This window comes from Ictidomys tridecemlineatus, chromosome 9 (genome assembly GCF_052094955.1).
Source record: "Ictidomys tridecemlineatus isolate mIctTri1 chromosome 9, mIctTri1.hap1, whole genome shotgun sequence".
NCBI classification, from domain to species: domain Eukaryota; kingdom Metazoa; phylum Chordata; class Mammalia; order Rodentia; family Sciuridae; genus Ictidomys; species Ictidomys tridecemlineatus.
Window position 1 is genome coordinate 11,287,310 of NC_135485.1, and position 14,923 is coordinate 11,302,232.

At 39.8% G+C, this 14,923-nt stretch overlaps 1 protein-coding gene across 10 annotated transcripts in view; it reads right to left on the reverse strand.

Annotated features, from left to right (window-relative positions):
* Ldb2 (LIM domain binding 2) overlaps positions 1-14,923 on the reverse strand; it is a 339,478-nt gene that overhangs the window by 74,900 nt on the left and 249,655 nt on the right. The gene's annotated exons all lie outside the window — the stretch shown is intronic.

Here is a 14,923-nt window from a genome sequence, read left to right on the forward strand (position 1 = left end):
CCTGTGGCTGGGTGTCAGTCATCTCCAGAAACCACACCAGGAGGTGATTTTTCTTGGCAAACAGCCACGACCCTTGTGGGTTGTGGCTCATAAAACACAATCTCCAACTATTCAGCAAAAATGTGGACTCTCTCCTCTCCTCCACATTTTTATGCCCAGTAAAATAAGATTTAATAGTTTTAAAATAATGAGAGGGCTACATTTACTACTTGGAACCTTGCATATACTTAAAAAAAATCTTTGTTCTTTTTAGACATAAATGAAAGTAGAGTGTATTTTGACATATTATACCTTATTCTAATTAGGATCCCATTTCTTGTGGTCAATAGTACCCTTTAATTCACTCAGAGAAGGAAATGCAGACATGATGTGAAGATTCACTGGGATGTATTCATATGGGAACATAAGAAAATAATGTCTGATTCATTTTATTGTTTTTCCTGCTTCATTCCTCTTTGTCTAATCCAATGAACTTCTATTCTTCCCCTCACCTCCTCCTCCTTATTGTGAGTTAGCTTTCACAAGTCAGAGAGAAAATTTGACCTTTGGTTTTTGGGATTGGTGTCTTTCACTTAGCATGATAGTCTACAGAGTCATCCATTTACCAGCAAAAGTCATACATACAAAAGTCATACACAGTGTCTGCCTGTTTTATGGCTGAGTATTATTCCATTGTGTATATGTACAACAGTTTCTTTATCCATTCATCTGTTGTAGGGCACCTAGGTTGGTTCTATAGCTTAGCTATTGTGAATTGGGCTGCTATAAACATTATATTTTTAAGTAAGCCCATTTTCAACAAATAACATTGATCCAGTCTACCTGTGTTTTTCAATGTTTCATTTATAGACCAAATTACCCATGTATATTTTATTCATTACTAGTAGTAATAATGTAAAGTTGAATACCATGATACTTTGAAGTTTGGGAAGTACCTTGACATTTTCTCATTGAATCTTCAGAACAACCCCAAAAAGATCTTATCATGGAAAACAAAATGTCTGTATGCTTCTCAGTCACAGGGTTGAAACCCCAAAAATCTTACTTTGGAAAAAAAAGTGTCTGAATACTTCTTAGTCACAGGACTTGTAAACAGATATTTGGGGTCTCTAACCCCATATCTGCAAATACCAAAGCATCTTTCCAACACTCTGTCTCAAACCACTTTAAAGAATAGAAATCCAGTCCGGGTCTCCTACTCAGAAATGCAGAACTATGCAATTGCTGAGTTTTCGATCTACTTTTGAACTGGATAAAATCTCTCTATAGACTGAGGAGCCCATTTTAAAAGAACTTGATACCTTCGACTTGGTCTAAATTGGTCTCTTTCACTCCGTGTGTCTGCCGCTGCCCTATTTTAGTCTGAGCTGGGCCATTCTGATAGACAGTGCTTAGGGAGCCATACCGGGCAGCCATCTGAAATCCTCTTACACTGGAAATCCCAACTCAGAATATCAGAAATTTTGCTTGTGTGCAGATTTCAAGGCAAAGTCCTGAAAGTACTCTCAAGCAACCCAAGGTTTTTAATAAATCTCTTACATTCACTATATAATATCCTGAAAAGACAAAAAAATAATATTTAAGATAAACTACCAAGGAGAGCTTCAGCTAGGAAAGATCATCCAGTTGCCACCTAATGTTTTAAAATATTTAATTTCATTTTTAAATAATCAGTGTTAATTCATTCCGTATGGATCTATAGCTCTTTTGTACAGGGAATTGGAAAAAAAAATAAGTATAAAGAGAATATCCTGCCAAAATGTTTTCTGAAGTGATCTTTAAAGAGTCCCAATATGGATGGTGAGTCTCTGAATAATTTATATGGTTGTTATTGCTTCATATTTGCCTCAGGTAAAATCAGTCAACAAGTGTGTGCTCAGTATTCCAGGATCTTGGGCAATTCCATCCCAAATAATCCTGATATGTACGTTTCCCAAGTACTTTTTAATCCCCAATACTGCCTGTTCATTTTCTGAATATAAAATTCAAATGAGAGTAATTTAAGTCCACCATACACTTCAACATGTGCATAGCTAATATTGTAAATAAAACCCTGTTATCTTAAAACCTTATTGTTCTTCACTAAAATCCAGATAAAATTAATTGAACGCATTTCAAATATTGTAACTTAAAGCAAATTACCATAAATCAGTTCAAGTAATTTGACAATTCGAGATCTGTACTGTTAACAATAAATACAGATCATAAAAAAAAATGTGGGTTGAAGGATGAAAATATTTCAATCCAACACCCAAAGGGCATGGAAAACAACCTGGCTAGTGACATTGTCATTTATTCATCAAGAATCCTCCAGAGTTTAATTCCTTTATAGCAGGGTTTCTATATAGTATCATCATTTCTATTCATAGTATAAGACAAATTGAAAGGAAAACAAGTTTTAGTTTCTTTCATTTTAAACCTAAATTTGTAATTCCTCCCCGACTCCAGAAAATATACGAATTGTATAGTAAATATACTTAGAGCATAATGTAGCTTTGCTTCAGCAATTGCTAACACTCCCGGAAGAAACTGTTGTGGGTACTGGAACTTGTTTCCAGTCCCATTTCCTTGGTGGCACTGCCCGATCATTTTTCCCCATGGTCTGATTTGGGGCCCTGGTCACAAAGGTCCACTATCCACTGTGGTAAGCTGCTACTCTGGTGGCCCCAATGGACCGTGACAGTGCTGTCCGTGCCTGTGTATGTAGTAGGCACTCCTTAAATCTGGCTGGGTGCTGTGATCTGCTTCAATCAACAGAATGTGGCACAACAACTTGGAGCTGCACAGAGCAGCAAAGCCCAGCTGCTCTCAGGTCACCACGCAGTGAGAAGTCCAACTCAGACAGGAGGAGCGGCCGCAGGAAGGAGGAGAGTCTCCCATCCAGCAGCCCTGCCCGGCTGCCAAACTCCACATTGAATTCGGGATTCAAGAAAATACTGGGAAAGAGTTCAAAGTCACAAGTCCATTTTTTAAAAACTTTATCAGTGATCACATTATTTACAGATGAAGATTGTTAATTCTCGAGGTAGAAAGGAGGCAGGAATAAAAATTCACATTTGTGCCTTCAGCCTCTACCCTGGGGCATGCTCAGAAGCCTTCCCCGAAAGAAAGGAGCCAGGAGAAACTTGTGAATCACAGACACAGAAAAACCTGCATCCAGAAAGAAAAAAAGCAGTGGGGAATCTTAGTCGGCTGATTTGGGCTCTCGACTCAGCAGGGAATGAAGCCGGCTCCACCCTCAGAGGTCAGAGTGATGGGAGAGGCGCTCTGAGCCTTTTTACTACATTAGGCTCTTTTGTGTCAGATTTTTGTCATCTGCAAACAGAGGAAGCCTGTTTAATGCCGTCCTGGTCCAGTATGGAATAGGGTGGCAAACGTGTTATTCTTAACAGAGAACGAAGAGATGTACCAGAATGATCAAGTGCCAGGGATCTCAGAGTCTTTTTCTGTGCCACACGCCGCGTTAGAAGCATCCGGAAATAAAAAAGGGGTGTCAGAGAATACATCAGGTTCCTATTGCTGCTCTAACAAATTACCACAATCTTAGTGGCTTAAAACAACCCAAATGTATTATCCTACAGTTCCAACAATCAGACCAGGACTTGCTGGGCTAATATCATGGTGTCAGCGGGGCTGAATTCCCCTCTCAGGCTGCCCAGGAGAAGTGGCTTTCTTGTTGTCTCTGGCATCTAGAGACTTCTTGAGTTCCTGGTCTGTGGCCCTTTCCCCTCTTCAAAATCAGTGGCAACAGGTGGGGCCTGCAAGGCACCTCTTTCTCTTCCTCTTCTGCCTCTGCCTTCCACATTGGCACCCTTGTGATTGCACTGGATCCACCCAAAATTTCCAGGATCATCTCCCACCTCCAAGTCCTGAATTTAATCAGATGTGCAAAAACTCTTTAGTCATGTAAGACAGCATCCATGGATACTAGGAACTGGGACATGAACCTCATTGAGGGGCCATTATTTTGCCTTCCACAGAGAGTGTACTTGCCAAGAACTTCGGCTCCACAAAGGAGATAGTAGAAAATGTCACTGGCACACTCACACTTTGACCCTCCCCCCCACACACTCACAGGCACACACACGGTGCATAACATGTCAATAATGTGCAATGCATGGGGCAGAGAACCAGAGCAACATCCCGTGTGCTTGAGGAAACCTGTCCTGCTCATCCCTCAGTTTTCTTTTATCAACACTCGCTGAGCCTGGAGCAGGTTTAAAGCTCCAGTGTAGGTGCTGAAAGCACGAAGGTGGATTTTTGTCCCTGTCTTTCAAACCCTGTCTGTAACACAATGTGAGAATTGATCACGTTTAAAAAAGTGGATTTGTGATTTTGAACTCTCAATCGATAGCCACTGAATCCTGAATTCAATATATAATCTTGTTATTTTTGAAGCATTCAGACCGCAAAAACACATTCTTTAAAAGTAAACTTTCATGGAGCCGTCTAATAGAAACGACTTCAAATCCGGGAACATTTCATATTTAGATTCAGCGATCTCCTAATTCATCAGCCACATCACTTTGAGTCTATTTAGATTCACATGCATATGTTAAATTTATACTTTACACTTGTAATTTGTGGAGTTAGAATAATTTAAATATTGATACATGTAAATCTGTACTGAACTCCCTTGCAAAGGACTGTATCTTCAAATATTCGCAGAATGAGATCAAGCATAAAGAGATCCCATTCTTCTAATACATGTCAGGCAAACATCCCACATTGGGAAATATGGAGAGCCAGAGAGCAAGAAGATCTTCTGTTATGTGAGATGAGTGGAACATGCTCTACATTATCTATCTATGTGTTCATGAAAGAGAAAAGGAAAATCATACATTAAAATATTTAAGAGCTGAGCTGTGTATAACGAATGTTTAAATAATTCCCAATCTTGTATATAATTAGTAAAAGCTAAAAATTTATTCCCAGCTAATTTGGACATTAAGACCTGCACTCAAGTTCCCCAGAAAGTTTTCCACTGTAGTTCCCTTTTGTTCTCATCCCTCCCCACCGCCCCGGGAAGTTCCCTGGAAGTTGGGAGGCAGATGGTGTATGGAGGCTCCTTGTAGATATCAGGATGCCTACAAGATACTTGTAGATATTTGCTGAAGTTTCCCCCATTTAGAAACCAAAAGGTACCAGTTGGGGAAATCAATAGGAAGATAGATTGAATAGAGTAGAAAGTCTACCTTTTGGAGCTTTCTGTCTCTACTAACAATTATGGAATGCTTTGCTTACACTCTCAAAGAGGTTCATAGTAATTCACAGGAGAAAATCACATATCAAAACAACCAGATGAGAAAATGTTTGAACTAGTAATCAAAGCATAAAACAACAACAAAAAACCCAATAATAATAACAATAATAATAAATGATTAAAATATAAACCTCACGAGGTTGTGGTGAAACAGGCATATGCAAATTTTTTTGAAAAACGAAAACAATGCAGCAATTACTCTTTACCTAGAGAACTGATTCTTTCAAAGTCTACTAGGGGCGGCTCTAAGCTCCTGGTAAATACCTTCCTGAAACTGCCATTCTAAAGTTCAGGTCTTAAGTACTGAACTTGAGAAATCATTGCCTAAGACCTTTTGATTTGGGACCATCATTTATAATTTAAATGCCAGAAATTTCTATATTTCAAAGATAATTTATTTAAAAGAGAAAAAAAATATTGAGAACCTGGTTAAAATGTGGAATTAGAGGAAGATTTGTGACTAACAATCAGTATCAGTACCACTTAACACTTGGACATTATTTAGCTAATGATTTTCTAACTCTAGAGAAAAACATAGGAATACATATTAGTGTCTTCAATTAAGCAAAGTTAATTGTATTAAAATTGTTGATTTTTCTGTGATACTTAAATTTTTCTAAACACGATAATAAATAAATTGGCTGTCTGAATCTGCATCGTTTATATAGTTCTGCTAAAGTTGCTGAATTTCAAAAATTCCACATGGAAATTCTAGTACTGAGGTACACAACAAACACAAAGATTCATTAAACCTCAGGCTTATCTGTATTCAGAAATCACTGAATGCATTATGCTAACATGTAAATGAAAATGCTCCTAGGGATGATAAAAATAATACTGATGATTTCATTTATGGTAAATAACCATTATAAATAGTCAAAACAATGGAAATAAAGCATAATAACATTTTAATGGGGATGGTATTCTTTCAAAGCATATCCCAGATTCCATTGTTCTTGATAAAGTGAAAGCAAATCCAACTAACTTTACTCTGATAAATTGACATAATTTTCATTCTCATATGCCTTTTCCCCCATATTCTCAATCAAAGCAATTTGATTTAAATATCTTTCGATTATCTCTCTTGCTCTTTCAAAGTTTCATTCATTTCCCAAATGCTTGTCAAGCACCTTCTGCCGACCAGCTCTCGGGGCTGGAGGAAAAGCACACAGAGATCAGGATAGAGCTGCCCAGCCCAGAGGGCTGCAGCGAGAGGTTCTACTGCTGCATCTGGACTGATCACAGATGTGTCATATCTATGGGTGGAGAGGGCCAGGGCCAGGGACCAGCAAGAGCAAAAGCCCCAAGACAGGCAGGAGCTGGGACCTAATGGGCTTGGAGAGCTATAGTGTCAGGAAGCAGGCTCTGTGGCTGGCACGCAGCCAGGAGAATGAGATGGTAGGTGAGGTCAGACAGGGATAGCTATGGGGAGCTTCTAACGTTCCGGCAAAAGCACTACTTTCTATTCTTCTGCGCAACAAAAGAAGGGTTTAGCCAATGGTACGATCTCACAAAACTCCTTTGCTTTGCCTAATTTGCCAACATGGTATCAAAACCCCACAAAAAAGTTTAATCTACCCAGAAATCTAATGAGTATTTTTCCTTACTAATTTTTTCATATGTTGAGTAAGACTTCAGTTCCACCACCTTGCACTGGTCTTGGCGAGCTTTCTTCAAGCAATTTTAGTGCCGTTAATTCAATAAGGGGAAGTAAGATGGGGGCTAGGGCTGCATTGGTTCTCCTTATTTACCCATTGCTTAACACAGGATGAGGAATGAGTCTATGCCACACATGAGGAAATTCACAAGTCCCAACTTGAAAACACTTACACTTAAATGTGATACACTTCATGTCATTTAATTCAGTCCGGTGTCTCAGCATACTCACACTATTTCAAATCCTATTTCTGTTAGTGGTACTACAGGGTATTTACTCGGATGCAGACCTTTTATAATGGGCAACATTTCTTTAGGCCTTGATCCAAGGTACTGACCATGTCACTGTGCAGGAGAAGTCCCCAGCAATGGAGACAGACCTCCTGACTGGGGCATGGAATGAAAATCCTCTACTGACTCCTGCTGCCAGTCCATGTTCTAGCTAATGATGGGGTGGAGGTGGTGCAGGGTGTATGGGGAGAGAGTGGGGTGCGGAGAAAGACCTAAATTAATAGATAAGTCAACATCAATCAGGCACAAAGGTGTTTGGGGGGGGGTCCTAGCAGAGGGAACAGCAAGTGTTAGAGGATGGTGAATTTCCCATCTCTGGGTTGCTGCCTGGACCAGGGGTTCTATATTTATTCCTCAAGAGATCCCTCCATTGCCCTTGCTCTCTCAACGCTTGCTCTCTCCTTAGGGCCATGCAGCATTCTTTTAGTTATTGAAACTTTATAACGTAGTTTACATCTGATAGACTTACTTCTGCCATTTTTTTATGTCCATAGTTTTATAACTATACTCTGGGTTTTATTCTTCAAAGATAAACTTAGAGATAATTGTGTTATATTTTTAAAAATTGGGAGGGAGATTGATTCAAATTACATTTACTAAAAAAGAGTTGATATCTTTAAAATATTCAGTCTAAAATGTGTGTCTATTTGTTTAAATTTTCATTTATGTCTCAAGGGAATTCTCTAGTGTCTGACAGAATGTTAGGTGTATAGATACATTTCTTAGGATGATTTTTAAATATTTTAGTTATTCTGAATAGCTAACATAAATTTTTCATTATATTTCTATTTGGAACCCATATATTTAATAACTGAATACTGTTATTAATATTAATAATTTTTGGAAGGTTTTTTTGAGGCTGCTAAGTAAAAAACATCTATTATTTCCCAATACTGATAATTTTGTTACCTTTCTCCTTTCCAATACATTATCATATTTTTCATCTTACTGCAATGGTTAAAACAGAATTTGCAGAAAAAGATTAAAATAAATTCTACTTCTAATCCTTGTTTTTATTATTTTTTTTAATATTGAAAAAAGTTTAATTTGATCAAATGTCTTTTTAGTAACTATTGAATTGATTTTTCTTTTTGAAAACTACTAATGTATTTTCAATTTTTGAACAACTTTTGTACTCCCAGTGCAAATCTTCCTTTCTCTTGTATACACACATTCATATGTTTTTTGAACAATTTTTTACTTATACATCTACTCATTCTTTACCAAATAAAAGTGAAAGCAGTAGTCTACATGAGCCACTGTGTTGGACACTAAATTAGTTGATAGGCCAGAAAAGACCTGAAGTCTAGTCCAGTAATTCCCAATAACACTTCTTAAAGTTTCTGCAGATCTTTAAATGTACCTACCTGTACTTGGCTCCATGTTTTTGAAAAAAATCATTAACAAAAGAACCATCATCCCTAGCTGATCCCAACTCATGGTTAACAATGATGAGCTACTGATCAGTGATTATGAATCACACTTATCACATGTGGTTAAAATGAAATACAAAATACGTTTGAAGTGAAATTATTTAATAAATGCGATTCGTTTTCTCATGATTGTATTCTCATTTTATCAGAGAGGAATCTGATGGTCAGAGAAATAAAACTGCAAAACTATTTGGAATTAGAGTAGAAAAGGTAGGATGCTTTGTTTTGAATCAACCAATCTTCGTTCACTTCTATGTCCTGATTTAATTTTAATACCTTTAAAATCGCTTGAGTGATACCTGTGCAAAAAATTAACACGTTACAGTTGCAGACTTTCTAGTTACTCATGAGATGGCAGTCTGTTCTCCAGGCACTGGGCCAGGCCTTATTTCTCAAAGTTCCTTTCAGTTGAGAACTGCTTTCTGGCTCCATGGACATTTCCGTTGTTTCTGCTTTATTCAACACCATAGACATTAAGACACCACCAGCCAAGTTAATAATGTGAACCATCTCTGACAGCCACAGAGAATTCCATAGACCCCTCACCCATGTTATAGACGGTGGAGGCAGGATATGGAACAAGCCTGGGCCTCCATGTCTCAACAGGAGGAGAGGTACCACATATGGGGAAATTTTATTTGGAGTTTGGTGGGAGGGAAAAACTGTATGGTTTCAAGTCACTGAAATAGTGAGTTTTCTTGTTTAAATATCTCAGGTTAACACACACAGTTACTAATAAGTCTGAAGTTCCCCTGATCCCCACTACCCATTAATCTCAGTGCCTTCACTGAGTTATTAACATGTTATCTAGCCTTCTAGATGTTTCAATTATACAGATATATGTATGTATGTGTATGTATATATCTCCATATATATGTCCTCATAGAAAACACACATAATATTGTATGAGGGCTTTTTGTCTTGTTTTGATTTACATAAAAGTTGTGGTGAATATACCTATATGGAACTTGCTTTTTTTCATTTAATAATAAATTTATGAGCTCTAAACACATTGTGTATATGAGGAAAATCACTAACTTTAGACACTGTATCATATTCTACAGCATGACTCTGCCATATGTTATTTAGACATTGCCAGGTTGAGGGGTATATAGATTATATTTTAAATTTTTTTCCAACAGGGCTGACCCTGAAAAAGAGAAATCCATATTTTATTTTGCTCTGTGCCCTTCTATGACCAGTTTGTTCCCTTTCCAGAAGGACCTGCTTTACCTATAACTTCACCAATACTTAATATTACCAAATTTTAATTTTTTTTTTTGCTCTTTAGATCACAGAGTGTGACTCTCACAAAGTATAGATGTATCACATGTAGATGATAAAATTAAGTGCTTAATTACAGTCATCCAAGTGGTTATTGCTTCAGGTGAATCGTCTCTATTAACCATTGCAGGTGGTATACACCTCTGGACCCAAAGCCCACTGGCCTTGCTCAGGGGAAGAAGTAGTCTGGCTCAGATGTGAAAAAAAAAAAAAAAAATTCCACTCCTTTATTTTTCAAAGGTGCCAAACTTCAAGAATTCTTATGAAATTATTTTAGTATGATTTATCAGGTCTTCTTCAAACTCAGACCACTGGGGACAACACAAGTCATTCAATCTTGTGTTTTAATATCAGCACAATTCATCTTGGTTAAGGAAATGTTGCCAGAGAAACAGACATATGGGTGTGACTTCAAACTTAGTCTACACCAGGGGTGAGAAACCTTTAGCAAATCCAAGAGTAGTGAGAGGGACCATTTCCTTTCTGCAGAGAGAAGACAAATGGGTAAAACTGGGCCCTCCCTCAGGGCTGGATATTACACAAGACATTCCTTCCAACAAGTGGTCCCTGAAATAGAAGCTCATACAAATATAACCCTTTAAAGAGGATGTCAAAGTTAAAGGAAAGGTTTGTAGAGTTAAAATAATAAACTGGCTCTCCTCTGCCCCCTTCCCTTAATTCCTCTTCAGTCTCATCTACTTACTGTTGCCACACATTTGTGCTCTTCAAAAGCTGGGTGTCCTGTCCCCTCACTTCTGTTTCATCCAGCTCTTGGGTATCCTTACGCTTCACCTATGGCGCCATGTCCTCCTTTTCCTTTGAGTTTTCCACCATCTCCTTTGTACTGTTAAGGTGACGATAAACTTGGGTGCTGCACTGACATTCTTCATTCATGTCCCAACTGTACTACTTAGTCATTCTGTGATCATGAACAATGATTTATGTCCTCTAGATCCTAGTTTCTTCATCTGTCCAATGGGACAACAGTAACTTGCTAATTCAGTGGGCAGTTACAGGCATTAATAGGCATGTGTAGAGTGCTTAGCACAGAGCCCTGCACTGTTGAATGCATGTAAAATCCACCCCCGACTCCGTACCTTCTTCACGCACAGACTTTGGGTATTACCCGGATAGATTGTGATTGGCCATTTTAGCGTCTTTCCTTCAGTAACTGTAGGTCCCTGAAGGCAGGGAACATTTCTTGAGAATCTAAGAATCACAGCACATTTGTGATGTAAATAGCTACTTATAAGATGTTTGGCAAACAGATGAATGCAGACTTGGCATGCCTATTCGAACCATCTGCCAATCTCACACCTGTTATGTGCACACAGGAGTTTCCAACACAGAGGTAAGGCCACTTCCAGTCCAGGGCTGAAGAACTCCATTAGAGGAAGAAAATAGGGCTGTGGGGTCCTGTTTGGAATTCCCACATCTCAATGTTCTAGCATTTATAATGATGGTTTAGACACTAACCCATTTCAAAAGATTCGTTTTGGGATTAAAGTTAGCTCTGAGTTTTGCAAGGGAAAAAAAAAAAAAACTCCCATCTGAGGCTAGTTAGTTCCATGGGGCTGCCTCTCCCTTGTCTCAATGTGCGCAATTCACAAACATCCAAATTCCATACCAAAAGCAGTTAAAAAGGAAAAAAAAAAAAGACTCCAAGTCAGCATTCCAGGGCCATTTTACAAGAAAGCTAAAGTCCTTGGAAATGAGAGGCCGTAAAGGAGGGTCGGACTCACATTCCACTGCAGTCCATCTGGGACTGTGCTTCTGACCCTGAGATTGTGTTGACAAGAACAGGAACAGGCATTCCAGCAGAATTAAATGTTGCCTGGGCTGCTGGCGGAGCAGCGCAAGAGCACTGTGTCCGCCCGAGTCTGATGAAGCTGCATGGGCCCCAGCTGCTGGGGCCTGACTTTCTGCCTGAGCCCTTTCTGCAGGGCCTGAGGTTTCCATGGGAGAAGGCAGCCTCAGGGCTTCCTGCAGGTTCTGGAATGGATGGGCTTTGGCAACTAGCAGCCAGTGCTTGCACACACCCCACTGGTGTCCTGTGGGCTAAACAACACACCACCCTGCCTTCCACGGCTGTCCGCCATCCTTCCTTGTAGCTGCCCCATCTGTTTCCAATGAAGGGACTCTGCCTCGGTCCCTAAGATAAAATGGCACTTTGGGACTATCTGCACTCCATTGCCTCTGGAGGAGAGGGCACCTAATGATGGAGCAGCACCAGACACCTACTGGACCACAGGAATGGAGAGCAGAGTAGCTGTATCCCGTGGGCAAAGCTCTGCCTCCCTCTTTCCTTGCTGTGAAGCACTGTTAAGAAGATCCAGGGCCCTCCTCACCAGCCCTGGCCTCCTCCCAGGAATGAGCCACGGGATTAAGAGCATGAGAAGAAGATGAACATTAAACAGGGAGGAAAGGTGTGAGGGAAAGGGAGAGAGATGGGAAATAGCATGGAAATGGAAGGAGACCCTCATCGTTATACATAATTACATATAAGAGGAGGTGAAGGGAAAGGGGGGGAAAAACAAGGGAGAGAAATGAAGCACAGTAGATGAGGTAGAGAGAGAAGATGGGAGGGGAGGGGAGGGGGATAGTAGAGGATAGGAAAGACAGCAGAATATAACAGACACTAGTATAGCAGTACGTATAAAAGTGGACGTATAACTTATGTGATTCTGCAATCTGTACACGGAGGAAAAATGGGAGTTCATAACCCACTCGAATCAAATGCATGAAATATGATATGTCAAGAGCTTTGTAATGTTTTGAACAACTAATAATAATAATAATAAAAAGATTGTGGACTTGAAGACAGCCTGCCTGGACTTGGATCACAGCTTTGCCATATAGTAGCTGTGTAATCTTGGCCAAGTTACTGTGTCACTCTGGTTTATAAGCTGACAAATGGGGATGAGATAAATGAAAATCTCATAGAAATGTTGTAGAGTACAGTAGCCCATCGTGATAAGATGGGGGTCCATTCGAAGACCACCACTATATGCTTGAAACCATAGATAGTACCAAACCCTATACATATATTGTGGTTTTTTTCTATATATAATAGTCACACTGAAGTTTAATTTATAAATCAGGCTCAGTAAGAGATAAATAATAATAACTAATAATAATGTGGAACATTATAATGATAAACTATAATAAAAGTTATTATGTAATGTGGTCTCTTAAAATATCATTTCATTCTGGCTCAACCTTCTTGCCATATGATATGGTGCACACCCATGTGGGAGAAGAGAGGCAAGGGACACACACATAGTGGCATGATGTTAGCTGCCCTGCAAGTGTCCCCTGAAGGCAAGCACTGTGACACTGGGACAGTCTGATAACTGAGAGTGTCACTAAGAAACTACTGGGCAGGTAGCACATCCAGCATGGACACCTGTTCTATGCCTTAGATGGGCCGGGGTTGGATGGTGTGACATTTCAACATGCTCCTCAGAAAAGTGTACAATTTAAAACTTATGCATTGTAGGGCTGGGGATGTAGCTCAGCCGCAGAGCATTGGCTTGGCACCCATGAAGCCCTGAGTTTGATCCCCAGCCCAGCAGCAAACAAACTTATGCATTGTTTCTGGAATTTTTCATTTAATATTTTCAGATCACAACTGACTAGATAACACACTGCAAGAAGCAAAATTGTGACTAAATAGATGACCATATGGATTAATCAGAATATAAAAAGTACACAGAGCTCCCAGTCAAACTCTGGGATCACAGCAGTACTCAATAAATAGCCCCAGCTAGGGAGCAGAGTTAGAGCCTTGGGTACAGCAAATACTCAATATCTGCTTGCTGAAGGAAGGACAACAGGCTGAAACATAGACATCATATCGAGAATCATACATAGCTCGACTGCATTCTTCTTTCCACCTAGAAAAACAAGATAATTCTAAATGTTCTTGTAAACAAATTTGCAAAGATGGCCACACTCGAGCATCCTGAGCAAACAGCTTATGTGCCCACACTTTGTCCTTTCTTCATGGCAAACCCAGGCCTCACTTTATTCGCATGTCTGCTGTTTCCAACTTGTCTAAGATTCCAGAAATTAAAAACGGCAGGGCAGAACAAGCCAGGTACATTTCTTCCACCTGTCTGTTGTTGTTTTCTTAAACCTTTGGAGAGTCTTGCTGTTCTTTCTGTAGTTTGCATTTGAATGACAGCTAGACTGTACCTTGCTACTTTAATAACAGCTCTTCAGAATTCTCCCTCACTCCCTTCTCTGTTTCCTCCCCCCCCCCGCCCCTTTCCCTTTTCTCCAAGGCTTTTGTTATCAGAATTTCACTCTCTCCTTAGAGAGAACATTTTAGCAGCACAGGTTTATGGCTACCGTAAAAAAGAAAGTTTGAAAGGCAAAGCCGGACGTGATCCCCAGCTTTATAACTAACTCCTGTCAAAACATAACAAACCGCAGCCAGACATGAGCTGCAGTGACAGAATGCAAGACCATAAAGATGATGGAGATCTGACGGGACAGGCTCTTTACAGAAACACACACCTTCCCTGCAAACAGGGTGAGCAGACACTGGAAACCCTTCCCCGGGAAAAAGAAAAAAAAAAAAAAAAAGAACGGTCAGAAGAAATAAGGACAAAAACATAAAATTCAAATGACAGCCCGGCCCAAGGAGATAAACCCAAGGCAGACAAAGAATCCAGTTTTAGTAAATCAAGCCGACATCTCCTCCTGACTCTAATTGACCCCAGTAAGCCGGATCCTGAACAAACATGAAATTAAGAAGTGGTTACGCCCACTCAAGAAATGGAACTCCCAGGGAGGCATTGACTCTCCTGGGACCTAACTTGGTTCTGTCTAGGAAGCATGAAATCACTCTTTCCACTGGGGGCCGCCACCGAGGAGGAGCATGAGTAGGGCATGAGGTCAGGGATTCAGTTCCCCTAGGAATTACACATGGAAGGTTCTGGATCCAAGGCATGGATCCAGAACACCTGTTTGGGTTTCTGTGGTGGTGTCA